At 52.4% G+C, this 13,786-nt stretch overlaps 1 protein-coding gene across 6 annotated transcripts in view; it reads left to right on the forward strand.

Annotated features, from left to right (window-relative positions):
- Nucleotides 1-13,786, forward strand: part of PRKAG2 (protein kinase AMP-activated non-catalytic subunit gamma 2) — a 242,932-nt gene that overhangs the window by 93,488 nt on the left and 135,658 nt on the right. The window lies entirely within an intron of this gene.

Consider the following 13,786-nt stretch of genomic DNA (forward strand, 5'->3'; position numbering starts at 1 on the left):
CTCTGCGGGTACCGGGTGCGCCTGGCGGGCAGCTCTGCTCCTCGCCGTGGGGCAGGCGGTGAATATGCGGGCGCTGTGGCTGGGGCTGATGCCGGAGAGGCCGAGACCTGCTCCCGGGTGGCAGAGAGCTGTCCCACGGCGTGACAGGAGGGGGTACGTGAGAGGAGGGAGGACCAACGGTGATGGGAGGAGAGGCAGGGAGAGGGCGGGGGTGCCCCTGGAATAAAGGGGGTGCTCGTTCCCTTGCCCCTGAAGGAGGAGGATATGGAGGGGGTGATAGGGAAGCCTTCCCAAGTCACGGAGGGGGTGGAGAGCAGGGCTGTTGCGTCCTACAACTGCAGCCCGGATCTCATCCCGCAGCCGGCTCTGTCCAGGCTTCCCTCCCTGCCGGGCTGTCGCCACCGCTCTCCCCTGCCCGCTCTCCCCTGCCCGCTCCCCCCTCCTGCTGGCCCCGGTCTGATTTTCTGCGACGACCCTTCCTCCAGCGTTGCCCCTTGGCCAGAGAGGGCAGGCAGGGAAGGGGGACGACGAAGCCAGGGCCCAGTCCTCCCTCCGGCTGCTCCCAGACAGAGGCCCTGGGTGTGTCCCCGAATGTCACCACCATCCAGAATTACTGCCTGGCTTGCCCAGGGCCGCCGCCCTGCCCCGGCCAGCACCCCGGGCCCCGCGCTCACTCGCCACTGCGGAGCCTTCTGGGCCGGGGCAGCTGATGAGGTCTGAATCCTGGGGCTGAACAGACTCCAGAAAAACGTGACTCATCCTGCCTGCCCACAAAGAAAGGAAAAGTATGTGTGGCATCCAAGTTTCCTGAAAAGTTCAGCCACCGCATCGCAGAGCTATGTGGCCTGGCGCCCTCCGTGGGTCCCGGGGGACAGCGCCCCCTGGCGCCCGCTGGGCAGATGTCCCCGGGAAGGAGCCGATGTCCGTGCCGGCTGGGGCTGGGCGACACACGTTTGGGGCAATGTTTGCTATTTGAGAGAAGCCAAGGAAAAATTCCCAGAAGTATCTCCTTTCCCTCCGAGGATTGTAGAGTTCTCTAGCCCTCTGCAGGCCTGCTTGGGCGATGGTCCCACCGCAGGGGACGGTAAGAAGTGGGGCTGACCAATGCTGCGTTCCTGCCCTGACCCCTTTATTTCTTAATTCCTTTTTTAAAATAGCATTTTATTCTGACAACTTCAAACTTACAGAAAAATTGCAAACACGTCACAGAGAGTTCTCATGTGCTCTTCACCCAGACTCCCCAAAGCTGGCCCTTTACCCCATTTGCTTCTACCTGGTCGCTCTCCCTCTCTGAGTACTCGTGGGTGCATATGAACTCTGAACTGTTGAGAGTAAATTGTGGGTATCTTGTCCCTTTACCCCTAAATATTTCAGTGTGTTTCACAGAAACAAGGTCATTCCCCAAACCACAGCATACCTATCAAAGCCCGGACATTATCGTTAATACAGTACTGTTAGCCAAGCGGCAGACTTCTGCACATTTTGCAGGTCATCTGAGCGGTGCCGTTTCTCCTGAGGGCTCTCCCCGATTGTGCGCTGCAGTCTGTTGTCCTTCCCCTTCCGTCTCTTTCTCTGGAACAGCTCCTCAGTCCTGTCTCGTCTTTCCTGACCTTACTGTTTCTCAAGAGCACACAGGCCAGTTGTTGTGCAGCCTGCCCTTGGCTCGGGGTTTGTCTGACGTTTCCTCGCGGTCAGAGTCCGCTGTTGCTGCCGGGCTGGGCTGGGCTCCTACGGCTGCTGCCCCGCGCTCTGAGCCTCCCAGCAGGGAGCGCGTGATGCCGCTGCAGCACCCTCCACGTGGAGCGAACGCTCTCCGCTGTAATAAAGTGCTCATTTTCCCTCTGTCATTAGTCACTATTTTGGGGGGAGCTACTTTAGAATTATGTAAATACCGTCTTTGTCATCAAACTTTCACTTGCTAGTGTTAGCAGGGATCGATGATTCTTGCTTGGATTATGACTACGGTGGTTACCAAAAGGTGATTTTCTAATTTTATCACTAATTCTACATTGACTGGTGGGAATTCTACTTTAAGGAAGAGATTTGCCTTCCCTCCCTATGTATGTGTGTGTGTGTGTGTGTCTGGACCCCATGGATCTGTATTCTTCTCTGTGGGTTGTAGTTTGTCATGATCATATTTTGATGCTCAAATTGTCCTAGATGTGGCCAGCAGGAACCTCTTCAGGCTGGTCCCTGTGCCCTGTGATTGTCCCCATCGTGCTGTGGGCACTTCCTGACTCTCTGGGTCTCTTGTGTCTCCTTGTCCCAGCTCTGAAGAGCTCTGTTATTGTTGGTGGCAGGTGATGTCCAGGTGTGCCCATTGCTCCCGGGGCTCTGTTGCTTCCAGGCCCTCTCAGCAGCCTTTTCAAGACAACTTAAATGCTTATGTGTAGGAGAGGAGTTTAACAAAATAAAGAAGGTGCATCCATACTGTGGAGTACTATGTAGCTGTAAAAAATATGATCTCTTTGAATCAATATGGCAAAAGACATGAATAGACAGTTCTCAAGAGATACGAAAATGTCCCTTAAACAGCAGCATGAGCACACTTGGTCATCGCTGGAAATCCAGATTGTAGAAGAATTTATCATATTTTCCTCTAGTATCTATAAGTTTAATTCAACCTTTTTATTGTGGTAAAATACATGTAATATCAATTTACCACCTTAATCATGTTAAAGCAGTGGTCCCCAACCTTCTTGGCACCAGGGACCAGTTTCACGGGAGACAGTTTTTCCAGACAGGGGCGGGGAGGAGGCAGAGCTCAGGCGGTGATGCACACGCCGGGAGCCGCTGGAGTGGCTGTAAGTGCGCATGAAGCTTCGCTCGCGGCTCACATCCTGCTGTGTGCCTGGTTCCTAAGTTTCATGGAAGACACTTTCTCCACGGACGGGGGACAGAGTTTTCAGGCAGTGATGTTCAGCCCGGTTCCTAACAGGCCGTGGACCGATACCACAGTGTTAAAGTGTAACATTCAGCGGTACCAAGTGCATTCAAGTGCATTCCCAGTGTTGTGCAACCGTCCCCGCTGTCTGGTCCCAGAACTAGTGCATCACCCCTCATGGAATCACGCCCGTTAGCATCACTCCCCGCTGCCCCTGCCCACAGCTCCTGGCAAATGCTAGTCTGCTTTCTTTCTCCGTGGGCTCCTGTTCTGGATGTTCCGTATAAACGGGAGCATTTGATATGGGACCTTCTGAATCTGGCTTCTTTTACTTAGTGCACTGTTCGAAGGTTCATCTTTTACTTAGTGCACTGTAGCACGTATCAGTAATTCATTCCTTTTTATGGCTGAATAGTATTCTATTATGTGAAAACGCCACATTTTGCTTAGCCATTCATCCACTGATGGACACTGGGGTTGCTTCCACCTCTGGTGCTGCTGTGAACCTTCCCGTACAAGTTGCTTGAATGAACCCATTTCAGTTCTCTTGGGTGTGTGTATGCCTAGGAGTGGGACTCCTGGGTCACATGGTGACTCTGTGTTCGGCTTGTTGAGGGACGGCCACTTTACATTCCCACCAGCAGGGGATTAGCATAAGGGTTCCAGTGCCTCCGCATCCTTGCCAACAGTTATTTCCCTTTTTCCTAGTGTGTCCATCCTTGTGGTTGTGACTTGCAGTCCCCGGTGAGGCTGAGCATTTCCCATGCACTTGTTTGCCGTCTGCATATCTTCTCTGGAGAAATGTTTAGGCAAGTCTGCGGCCCGATTTTTAATTGGCTTGTCTTTTTGTTTTGGAGTTGTAGGAGATCTTTATATATTCCGGACACTAGACACTTCTTAGATATATGATTTGCAAACATTTCTCCCCTTCTGTGAGTTGTCTTTTCATTCTCTTAATAGTGTCCTTTGATGCACAAAAACATTTAATTTTGATGGCAGCAAAGTTCCAATAACAAAAATACCTTTCTGTGTTGCTCCCTAGTTCTCAGCCCATGTAGACACTCAGACGGTCTGAAATGAAGGAAGGGGAGGGGTGAGGAGGGCGGGTCCCGGTGACTGCAGTTGTCTGACTTGAAGGGGTGACTCTCTGGGAGGGTGAGACGTCAGGAGAGGCTGATGGGCAGGGGGGCTGAGCCGTTGCCCCTCCGACTGTCTGCTTACTACACGCCAGAGGCTGTCCCAGTCTAACCTTCCCTTTTGAGCCTTCACTGAGGGGAGGAAAGACAGCAAACTCTGGAGCATGCGTTTATCGTTGGCAGATGGTGATCAAGCACTCTTGCTGGGCTACAGCCTATTCTCTCTGCAGTGAGGCCGGATTATTTTTGGTCTCTCTCTCGGATGGAGACATCTGAAGGGCTCGTGGGCCTTGGTGAGGGGCCTTCAGCCTTCTTCCTCACCCTCTGGTCCTCCAGAGGGCCAGGCCAGCCCCATCACCTAAAGGCCCAGAAACTGGGTTCCCAAACTGGTGAACTGTTAGCAGATTCCCTTCACTGTCTCTCATGGAGGGAGCTCGGGATAAGTCTTCTCTGCTATAGACACTAATCACCGTTTACTAGATTTTTTTGTTTGTGTTTTGTTTGTTTTGTTTTCTCCCCTTTACGTTTTAATTTTTGGTGAGGCAGTTTAATCACATGGTTTTAAGAAACCCAACAATACAAAACAATTTATATTGCAAGGCAGGAGTCCCTGCCCTCCTCCACCAGAACCGCAAAGGGACCTTTGAAAAGTGTACGCATAGTCGACAATTTTGTGGTTTATCCATGTCAAACCCTGTGTCTTGACATCCTATTATGATGGATGATGAACTGCCCCACCCCACAACTCCCCAATTCCCCGCCCTCTGCTCTTTTTTAAAAATTAGTCAGTCTTTTTTTATTTCCCTAAAAAGCCTTTCTGACTTTTTCTAATAAGCCCCATGAAATTTTAATAAAACAGATATGGTGCTTATTGTGTATGTACTGTAAGTATATCTGTGCCTTATATATAAAAAGTAAGTTTATTTTCCCCCCAACCCTGAGCCGATTTTCACCCCTTCAGGGGTAGTACCACCCCCATATGCTTTAGACAGAAAAGAACCTGAGAGATGTCAGTGAGTGTAGTAACATCTAATTCATTTGAGATACAGCCAATCTGAAGTAGTGAACAATCTGAATTATAGAATTATTTTTTATGTCTTGCCAATCTTAGGAAATGAACCAGCCACATAAGTTAACTTTCTAGATATCTGGAACTTCAGTGATCCAATACCAAAGCACGCATCTTCTTAAGTGTTAGATGTATTGCACATTTTGCAGTTTTGTTATTCAAAAGATACTAAAAATAAGTTCCTCTTCGTAGATGCTTTAGGGTCCTTATTAGGTTGGTTACCCCGCATGGCATCGACGTATCCAGCAAGGGCCAAGTTACGGAGACTGTGCTGTGTGCCGTGCAGGACTCCTGGCCCCTCCGCCTGAGATGTTCCCAGACTCTCTGACTCGCTGTGTGTTTCACGGCAGTTGTGTTCCAGCCTTGAATGGCACCCACCCTCTCCCCGTCACACTTTGCTGCTAAGAAACCAGTTTCTTTGTGTGTGTGGTTAAAAGAGTAAATTGTCAGTAGGCAAGTCCCTTGGCTCCTCATTGCCTGGCGCCCTCCCCTGCAGCTCTGGCCACAGCCTCTGGGCTCGCGGCTCAGTGCCCAGGCAGCCGGCCATGGGCGGACGCTGGAGCAGGCGCCTTTCGGTACCTGGGGCTTCCCAAACTTTTCCGCACAGGAACCCCTGAGGCACACCGAATCTGAGCCAGCAGAGCTCTCCAGGGGCTGCTTTAAGGGACAGATGACAGCATTGTCCTTGGTTTATAAAATACGCTGCAGCTTGCAGGATACTTTTGCTGTTTTATCTCATGTGATCCTGTTAAAACCTCTAGGAAATGGGCTCAGCCTGTATTATGGTCTCTTTCATAGGAGAAATGTGGAAGAATAAACTAAATGACTCAAAATTGCATGGCAGTAAGTGAACCTAGATTGCTTTAAGATACTATTTATTTTATAATGTATTTCACAAATTTTTCTTTGAGACAGGGTCTTGCTCGGTCTCCCAGGCTGGAGTGCAGTGGCATCATCATAGCTCACTACGACCTCCAACTCCTGGGCTCACGTGATCCTCCTGGCTCAGCCTCCCAAGTAGCTGGGACTACAGAAGCATGCCACCGTGCCCAGCTAATGTTTTTATTTTTAGGAACAGAGTCTCACTATATTGCCCAGGCTGGTCTCAAATTCCTGGGCTCAAGTGATCCTCCCGCCTCGACCTCCCTTGCCCGGCCAACATATTTCACTATTAAGAAGAAATAGATTACAGGCAAACTTCTGCTCAGACCTGATACTCGAAGCTAGAGGTTTCCTAATGAATGAAGCGCAGAAGCGGTTGAGGTTCTCTGTAAGGAGGCCCAGAGTCTGGGAAATGGAAATCCTGCCCTTGGCCTGGCGGGTGAGACCAGCCGGCCAGATTCCAGCTCTCTGCTGAGGCTGTGAATTAACCAGGTTTTTCTCCTTGCCAAGCCTCGGACGCATTCCTATCTCTGTTTGGCATTTCTAAGACGTAATTTAAAGAGAGAGTTCAACAGAAAATCCAAATGGCTAACCTTTAGAACTTCAGAATCTGGTTTTTGGAAGCCATTGCTCTGTGGTCCTCTTTGAGCCCAGAGTCCAGCCCTGGCCACCGAGCAGCTGGAGGTAGTGGCAGGTTCTCGTTAGTCCCCGCTTTTGTCAGGCAGCCTTCGGAGCCTGGGCCGGGCATGCTGTTAGGGAGATCTTGAGCGGCGGATACCTAGAGACCCCAGCGACACCAGGGACCACGAGAAGGGATTAGATGAGGCCCCCACTGAGAGCCTTCCATGGGGCATGTGACGCTCGTTCAAGATTTTAAGGATATCTAGGGATTTCATACCTTTGGGTGCTGCGTTTGGCATGCTAAAAATAATTCTTGCCATTGGTTTTCACCTTTTCAGACCTTTTCCATGTTTCTAAAATCAAGATGCCCGTATTGTCACTGCCAAGTCTGGGTGGGTTTAGACATCACCGGTGTGAGTTGAGCTGTACGAGCTGAGGTGGTTTGTCTTTGCCAAAAAAATCACCCTCTTGTCACTCAGAGAGTCTCCAAGCTCCAGTTCCTGCGGGCACCACGAGGCCGTGCGTGACCTGGGCGTCGGGCTGAGTGGTGGGACAGGGGCTGAGTCAGGGGAGGGCGCCTGCCCCGCTGCCGGCTCCTGAACTCCTGCGGGCGGTGGGGGAGGCCCCGGCGAGGCACACGGCAGTCTCTCTCAGAGTCAAGTGCAGCGGTGACCTTTAGAACTTTCCATGAAACATGACACAGTGTTTTGCAACCGGCAGGAGAGCTCCAGCAAATATGTGCTAACGCGTGTTGCTGCTCCCGGGCTGGACGGGACCTGTGCCCTCTTACGTAACGAGATTGGCTTTGGACCGCGGCCGGGCAGGGATCTGGGTGCTTTTCAGGTACTGCCTCACGGTGCCCAGAGGTTCAGAACGAATTTTCAATTGCTGCATCTTTATCTGCTTTTCCAACACTCCAGCAAAGGAGAAGAGGCAACCCGGGGTCCTAATGCCCTGGACAAGGGAGAGCCGAGCCAGTCTCACCCCAGCCCTCCCATGGGCTCCCCAAGGGATCTTGGGTCAGTCATTTAGTGCCTCTGAACCCCTGTTTCTTTGGATTTCTTAAATTGAATAGTAACGGTCAGCCTCCCTGTGTCAGCATGGTTGAAAAGAACTACAAAGGGGCTTTGGGACTCCTCCTGCCACAGCCTCCCCAGCCTGCACCCTCTCCCGGTGGGTGCAGGTGCCTGGAGGGAGAGTGGCCTGCACCCAGTCTCAGCCACTGTCCTCTTATCCTGGTCCCTAGGGACGCCCTCAGTGCCCATTTGCGGCTGCACATAACTCAACACCCAAAGTGGCTTCGATGATAAGGAAGGCATGGGGTCTTTTCTAAAATTTGGTTTTAATTTAGTAGAAAGTCTGGAGATAGGGCAGGAGTCAGGGGATTGAGCCTGTGGGTATTCCGTGGACCGCCTGGCAGGAGGGGATGGGGCCTGCTGGCCTGTTGGGGACCTCAGCTCTCAGGCCCCCCTGCTGCTGCACACCTATGCATGCACGGGCTGGCATCAACCACGGTGTGTGCACCAGAGACCACAAGGTGACAGGCCTGGGTGGGGCTCCAACCTGCAGCCCGGAATAGAGCCAGGCTGAGGGACAAGAAGCACCTTCATGTCTTAGCACTTCCCCCATGCTGTGGGAACAGGCCCGTCACCACACAGAACCTCCAGCGATTAAATGGTTCACTGGCATATTTTGGGTGACCAGGGTCTTGGGGAGGCCTTACACATCAGGACTGTGGCAGCACAGTGTAGGGCGCAAGGCCTGAACGCCCTCTGTCCTTGCACGCAGGACGTGGGGTGCTGGAGGTCATTCCGCTGCCCATCTGCGATCCCCTTGACCTCCTTCCTCACCTCCCCTGCCCCCAGCCTCACCACTGGCACATAGTCTGGTTTTTGCTGTTTTACGGCATCCAGATGTGGGGAGGCCGGCACACCTGGTAAAAATCTGAGCATTGGAGCAAACTAGACCCACTCTGCATGGGCGTCCTACAGCCCTGCCTGCAGCAGGTGCACCTTGGGGTGAGTGTGGACTTTGGCTGGCCAAGCTGGAGCCCTGCAGAGGGCAAGGAAGCCGTTAGCAGCCGCCTCCCCTGGCTCCGTGGCAGCGGGCTCCCGCGTCCCCCAGGACAGGACATGCTGCCCCAGCGGGATGGTAGAGCAGAGAGCAGCAACCCGGCTACCTGAACCACCTGGAGGAACTCATCCAACAGGTGCTCATTCTGTTTCTTCCATAGGGTGGGTTCCCTGCCCTCGGGGAGCTTTCAGCCTCCCTGGGGAGAGAATTAATACAAAAAAAACAAAGATCAATGAAGCAAGCTAACAGTATGAAATACTTCAAGACAGTTCTCTTCAACGCCATTTTATTTTTCTATTTGTCAAATGTAGGTTTATAGTTGAAAATCTAGAAGAACAACAACCAAAAAAAGAAAAAAGCCCACATGTAAAGAACACAATTTGAATTAGCTATTTATAATTCCACCCCTCTCCAAAACATGTCAACCTGGTGTCAGAATGGGGACCTGGGAGCCCTGTCCTCACGGCATGGGGAGAAGTGCTAAGAGATAAGGCATCGGTCGCCCCAGTCACTTGGTCCCGTTCCAGGTCTGGCGTATACACCAGCCAGGAGCAGAAGGTTTAAAGTAGGATCCAGAGAGGCCCTGGCCCTTTTAAAATACGTTACAAAGTATGGTTCTTTCTTGGGAGCCATTAGTTCCTTCTTTTTTCATCCCTTCCCTGTTAAAAAAAAAAAAAAAACCCGAGCATGGGAGCTGAGTCACAGCCGTGTGACGGGGGTTCGCCTCTGCTCACTTTGGGCCCTTGGCTGGTGGAACCTGCAGAAGGGAATGTTTAGGGCCCTGTCTTCCCGTGAGTGGTCCTTTCTCCCCAGCCCCCCAGTCAGACGTGCAGAAGAAAGGGTCCTCAGCCACAGAATCCGTAACGTGAGCGTGTCACCCTCAGCCAGCGCATCAGCCTTTCTAACAGTGGGGTAAAAACCTTTGTCCCCAGTTTAAGGAATTGCAGGTATGTGTGAATCCGTAGGAAGACCCCAGTGGTGAGAGAGCTGATTGTTAAATTTCCAGGAGTTTTGCACGCTGGTCCATGCCCATTGGTACCCTGAAAAGGACCAAGAGTGGAGCGTTTATGCCACAGAAATTGGCCACGATACGAATCAGTGCCCCTTCTGCCCCCCAGAAGGCTGGCTGTGCAGGACGTCCAGCATGCCGCTGCTCCCACACCTCTGACATCAGGTCACCAACAGCCCTTCTCTGCTCCCGGGCGCAGCTGGCCCTGGGAAGAACATTTTCAGTGGGTTACCAGCACGTGTGGGGTAGCTGGGGTTCCGTCTGCGTCCCCCATTCAGGCCACCATGTTTGTCATCATCTAGCTTTTCTTAAAGCCGCGCTGAGCCTGCTCCCAGCTTCTCCCACCCAAAGCCCCAAAGCCTCCCGGCATCCGTCCTGTTGGACAGAGAACTGCACTGGGCCCACAGCAACTTTTGGCTGGATCAGGCCAACTTTTCCTCCGTCACACAACAGTGACCTCAGTGATCCAGCTAATCCTTTTCTTCACTTTGCCTAATTTGCCACGTCCTTACTTCTCTCTAAAAGGCACTAAATGTCACTATTGAGCAAATTCATGGAGTGTGGAGCCCAGAGCTCACTGGGCAGCAGCAGTGATTTCTGACCCTGCAGGGCAGAGGAAACAAGAGTGTCGTCCCCGCTTCTGTGCTCCGCAGCCCAGCAGTGTCCCCCGGTGAGCGAGCTGGACTGCTGTGTGTTCCCAACGCGCGGCGCCCACTGGTCGGGTCAGCTGGCCCAGGACCCCCGTCACCTGGCCTGTCTCACAAGGTGGGCTTTGGTGCAAATCGAGACTTTTAACCATGGTTCTTCTCTCTTTTGCCTCTAAATTTCCCAACCTGAAGATCAACGTTTTAAAGAATGTAGAGAGAAACTCTCCTTTCCAAATCCCCTCTGCCACAGCGGTCCTCTGCGGCCCCGTGGAACCTACGGGGGCCTGGACGCTGCCTTACTGCTGCTGAATTCCTCCACGCATGTGTGAGAAAGGTCAGTGCAGTGGAAAGAGGGAACTTTGGAATCAGATAAAGGAGGGTTCAAGTTCATGTTCTCCCAACTTGTCCGCTGTGTGATCCTGGTCAAGCTGCTTCTCTGACGCTCAAGTTATTCATCTTTAGATGAAATGGTTTTAATTATACACCCCCACCCCGCTGGTGTATGGGAAGGATGAAGTAAAATAATAACTGTAAGGTGACCGGCACCCCACCTGGCACATGGTAGCCACTCAGAAAATGGGAGTGATTGTTTTACTAATTAAAACATAGTTCTTAGAGGACAAGAATGTCTTTGAATTGTTTGTAGCACCTAATCCCTTCAATCAACAACTGTCCTGTGCATTTGCTGGAGGTTAATAACTACTTATTGAATGAATGGCCACATAAACTTCAGTATTAATACAAAGCCATCGGGCCTAAGTGGCTGTTTATTATCTGCACAACTTTAAAATCATTCACTTTTAGTCACTAAACTTTGAAATGTTCTTTCAATCTATTGTGTTATATAGTACAAGAATATTGCATTGGCTTAGACAAAAACTTTCATTTTCATTTTAATCGAATATGCCTCTTCCTTACTGGGACACTTGCTCAGTGGTCATTTCCTAAAGAAATTTTTTTTTTTCGTTATTTTATTTTTAAATGGGAGGCTATTTTAATGTTTGTTGGAAGCTAAGTTTTTTAAAAAAGAAAATCCAAATGTTAAACTCCAAAACCTACTTACTGTGTCTTTTTCAGAGTTTGATCATAGTAAGTCTGGGCTACTGTATTTAACTACTGAGCTAATCCACTGGTATGTGGGGGCCTAGCTGGCAGTGGAGTTGGTGGCTGTTTCTAAAGACGGGGGTCCCCGATAGGTGTTGTGCTGGCCTGGCCTGGGGTCCTTCCCCTTCTCCACACGTCCCAACCCTCAAGGCCCAGCTCTGGCTCCTCTTCCCTAGGCACCACCGCGCAGACCCCAACCACCTCCCTCCTCTGGGCCCGTGACGCTCACACCCACTGACCACATACTCACAGCTTTTTCATGCCATCAGTATAGTTTAACAGGTATTTTTTGTTGGCCAGGCACAATGTCTCACACCTGTAATCCCAGCACTTTGGGAGGCTGAGGCAGGAGGATTGCTTGAGGCCAGGAGTTCAAGACCAGCCTGGGCAACAGGGTGAGACCCTGTCTCTACAAATAATTTAAAAATTAGCCAGATGTGGTGGCACATGACTGTAGTCCCAGCTCCTCAGGAGGCTGAGGTGGGAGGATCACTTGAGCCCAGGAGTTGGAGGCTGCAGTGAGGTAAGACGATGCCACTGCACTGCAGCCTGGGAAAAAGAGTGAGACCTTATCTCAAAAAAAAAAAAAAAAGATTACCTTTGTCTCTCCAACTTGTTTACAAATTCCTTGAGAGCAAGACCTATTTTGTTTGTTCGTTCATGCTTCCTTGCTACAAATATTTGATCATTGATTCTATCAGTGAGTCCCAGCAGGAAGAAGGAACTGAGGATCTGAACACTGGACTTAGGATCCTGGAGGAGAGATGAATGAAGAAACTGCTTTCAAAGGTGTGGGCGGGCTGCCCAGAACCCCGAGTGGTGCAGTCAGTCGCTAGTATCGCGGGGCTGCTATCATGGCAGGTGCCCAGCAGGGGAGGGTACCCGACCCGAGACTGAAAACTGGGGGAGGGTGTCAGAGGAGCAGAGTCCTTCCGATGGGGGATGACATAGCCCACCGCAGGGGGTAGGGGGTACAAACCCAAAACCCAGCCTGAGCTCTCCCCTCCCGCGGTGCCTGCTGTGCACCCCGTGGGCCGCACCTCGCGGCAGCCGGGGAGCAGGCGTGTACTGATGCACCGCGTGCAGCCGGGGAGCAGGCGTGTACTGATGCACTGCGTGCAGCCGGGGAGCAGGCGTGTGCCGATGCAGCGTGTGCAGCCGGCACACGGGCAGGGAGCAGGAGCTGTATGCGGGGGAGGGGCTGTCCAGCGCCCCCACTGCAGCCCTTGCTGGATGCGTGGGGGCTCCCCACAATGTGGGCCTGGGTCCCTGCCCTCTTGGGCTCTAGTCTTCCCTGTGGTAAGGGCCACCTTGACATACAGACGGGAAGTACTAAAGTCTCTCAAGGAGGGAAAAGCCGCTTTTTCCGGAAGTGATGCGAGGAGGACTCACGTGGGCCAGGGCGTGGTCTTTGAGGGGGCCTGAGCGCCTTACAGGGTTGAAACAGGCAAAGATAGGCCAGGGGCACCGGAGGCAGCGCGAACCGCGTGCGCGAAAGCGGGTAGGTTAGAGAATTCAAAGGACGGAAACCAGGCCAGTTGGGCTGGAGCCACAGGTTCACGCTCAGGGGACAACCCGACAGGTTTCTAAGGGCTGAATCAGGCCTTAAAGGATTTCCTGACCCTGCAGCATCCAGCATGGCACCAGGCAAACAGTTGTCACTCAGATAGTCATGAATCTGGTAGAAACGGTGCAAGAGAAGTTGGGACTGTGTTTTCTTGGTCCGCTAAGCAATGGTATGACTGTGGGGCCACTCTGGACAGAGTCGGGCCACGTCCTCCAGGCGGGCATGGCAGACAGGCACGTCTTGGCAGAAGGGGTCAGAGCCAAGGACGTCCACATGCTGCTCTTCGGGTCGGTGGGGTCTGGACGGTTAGAACCAGGCAGAGCCACGCCCGGCCGAGCAGGCTTGCGGAGAGCTGGTGGGTGCTCCCCTGGCTTCCCGGGTGGCCAGAGGCAGGCTCCGTGGGGATGGCGGGTCTGGGGCAGGAGCTGAGACTGCAGGGTCCCTCTCACTGGGTGGAATCGTACACTTCCCTCGCTGGCCTCCGCCTGCTTGACAGGGGATTCCACAAGAAGACACCTCCCCGCGCTTCTCTCTTCCCCACCTGTTGCCGCAGCTGGGGGCCATCAGGGATCTACAGTGAATGGCCGGTGACTGTAACGACATTATAGCTCTGCAAGTGAAAGGGGCAAGGGAAAAGGCGGGGACAGCAGAAGACTCGAGGGGGTGGCCGGACTGAGCCCTCAAGCAGAGGTCCAGGTGCAAAGGGCAGGTTGCTGTGTGTCTCCACGGGTGCCCCACCCCCTCTGCCCAGACACGGTGTAGTTAATGACAGTTACGCTTAAGAAATGGCTGGC

Source organism: Lemur catta, chromosome 11 (genome assembly GCF_020740605.2).
Source record: "Lemur catta isolate mLemCat1 chromosome 11, mLemCat1.pri, whole genome shotgun sequence".
NCBI lineage: Eukaryota > Metazoa > Chordata > Mammalia > Primates > Lemuridae > Lemur > Lemur catta.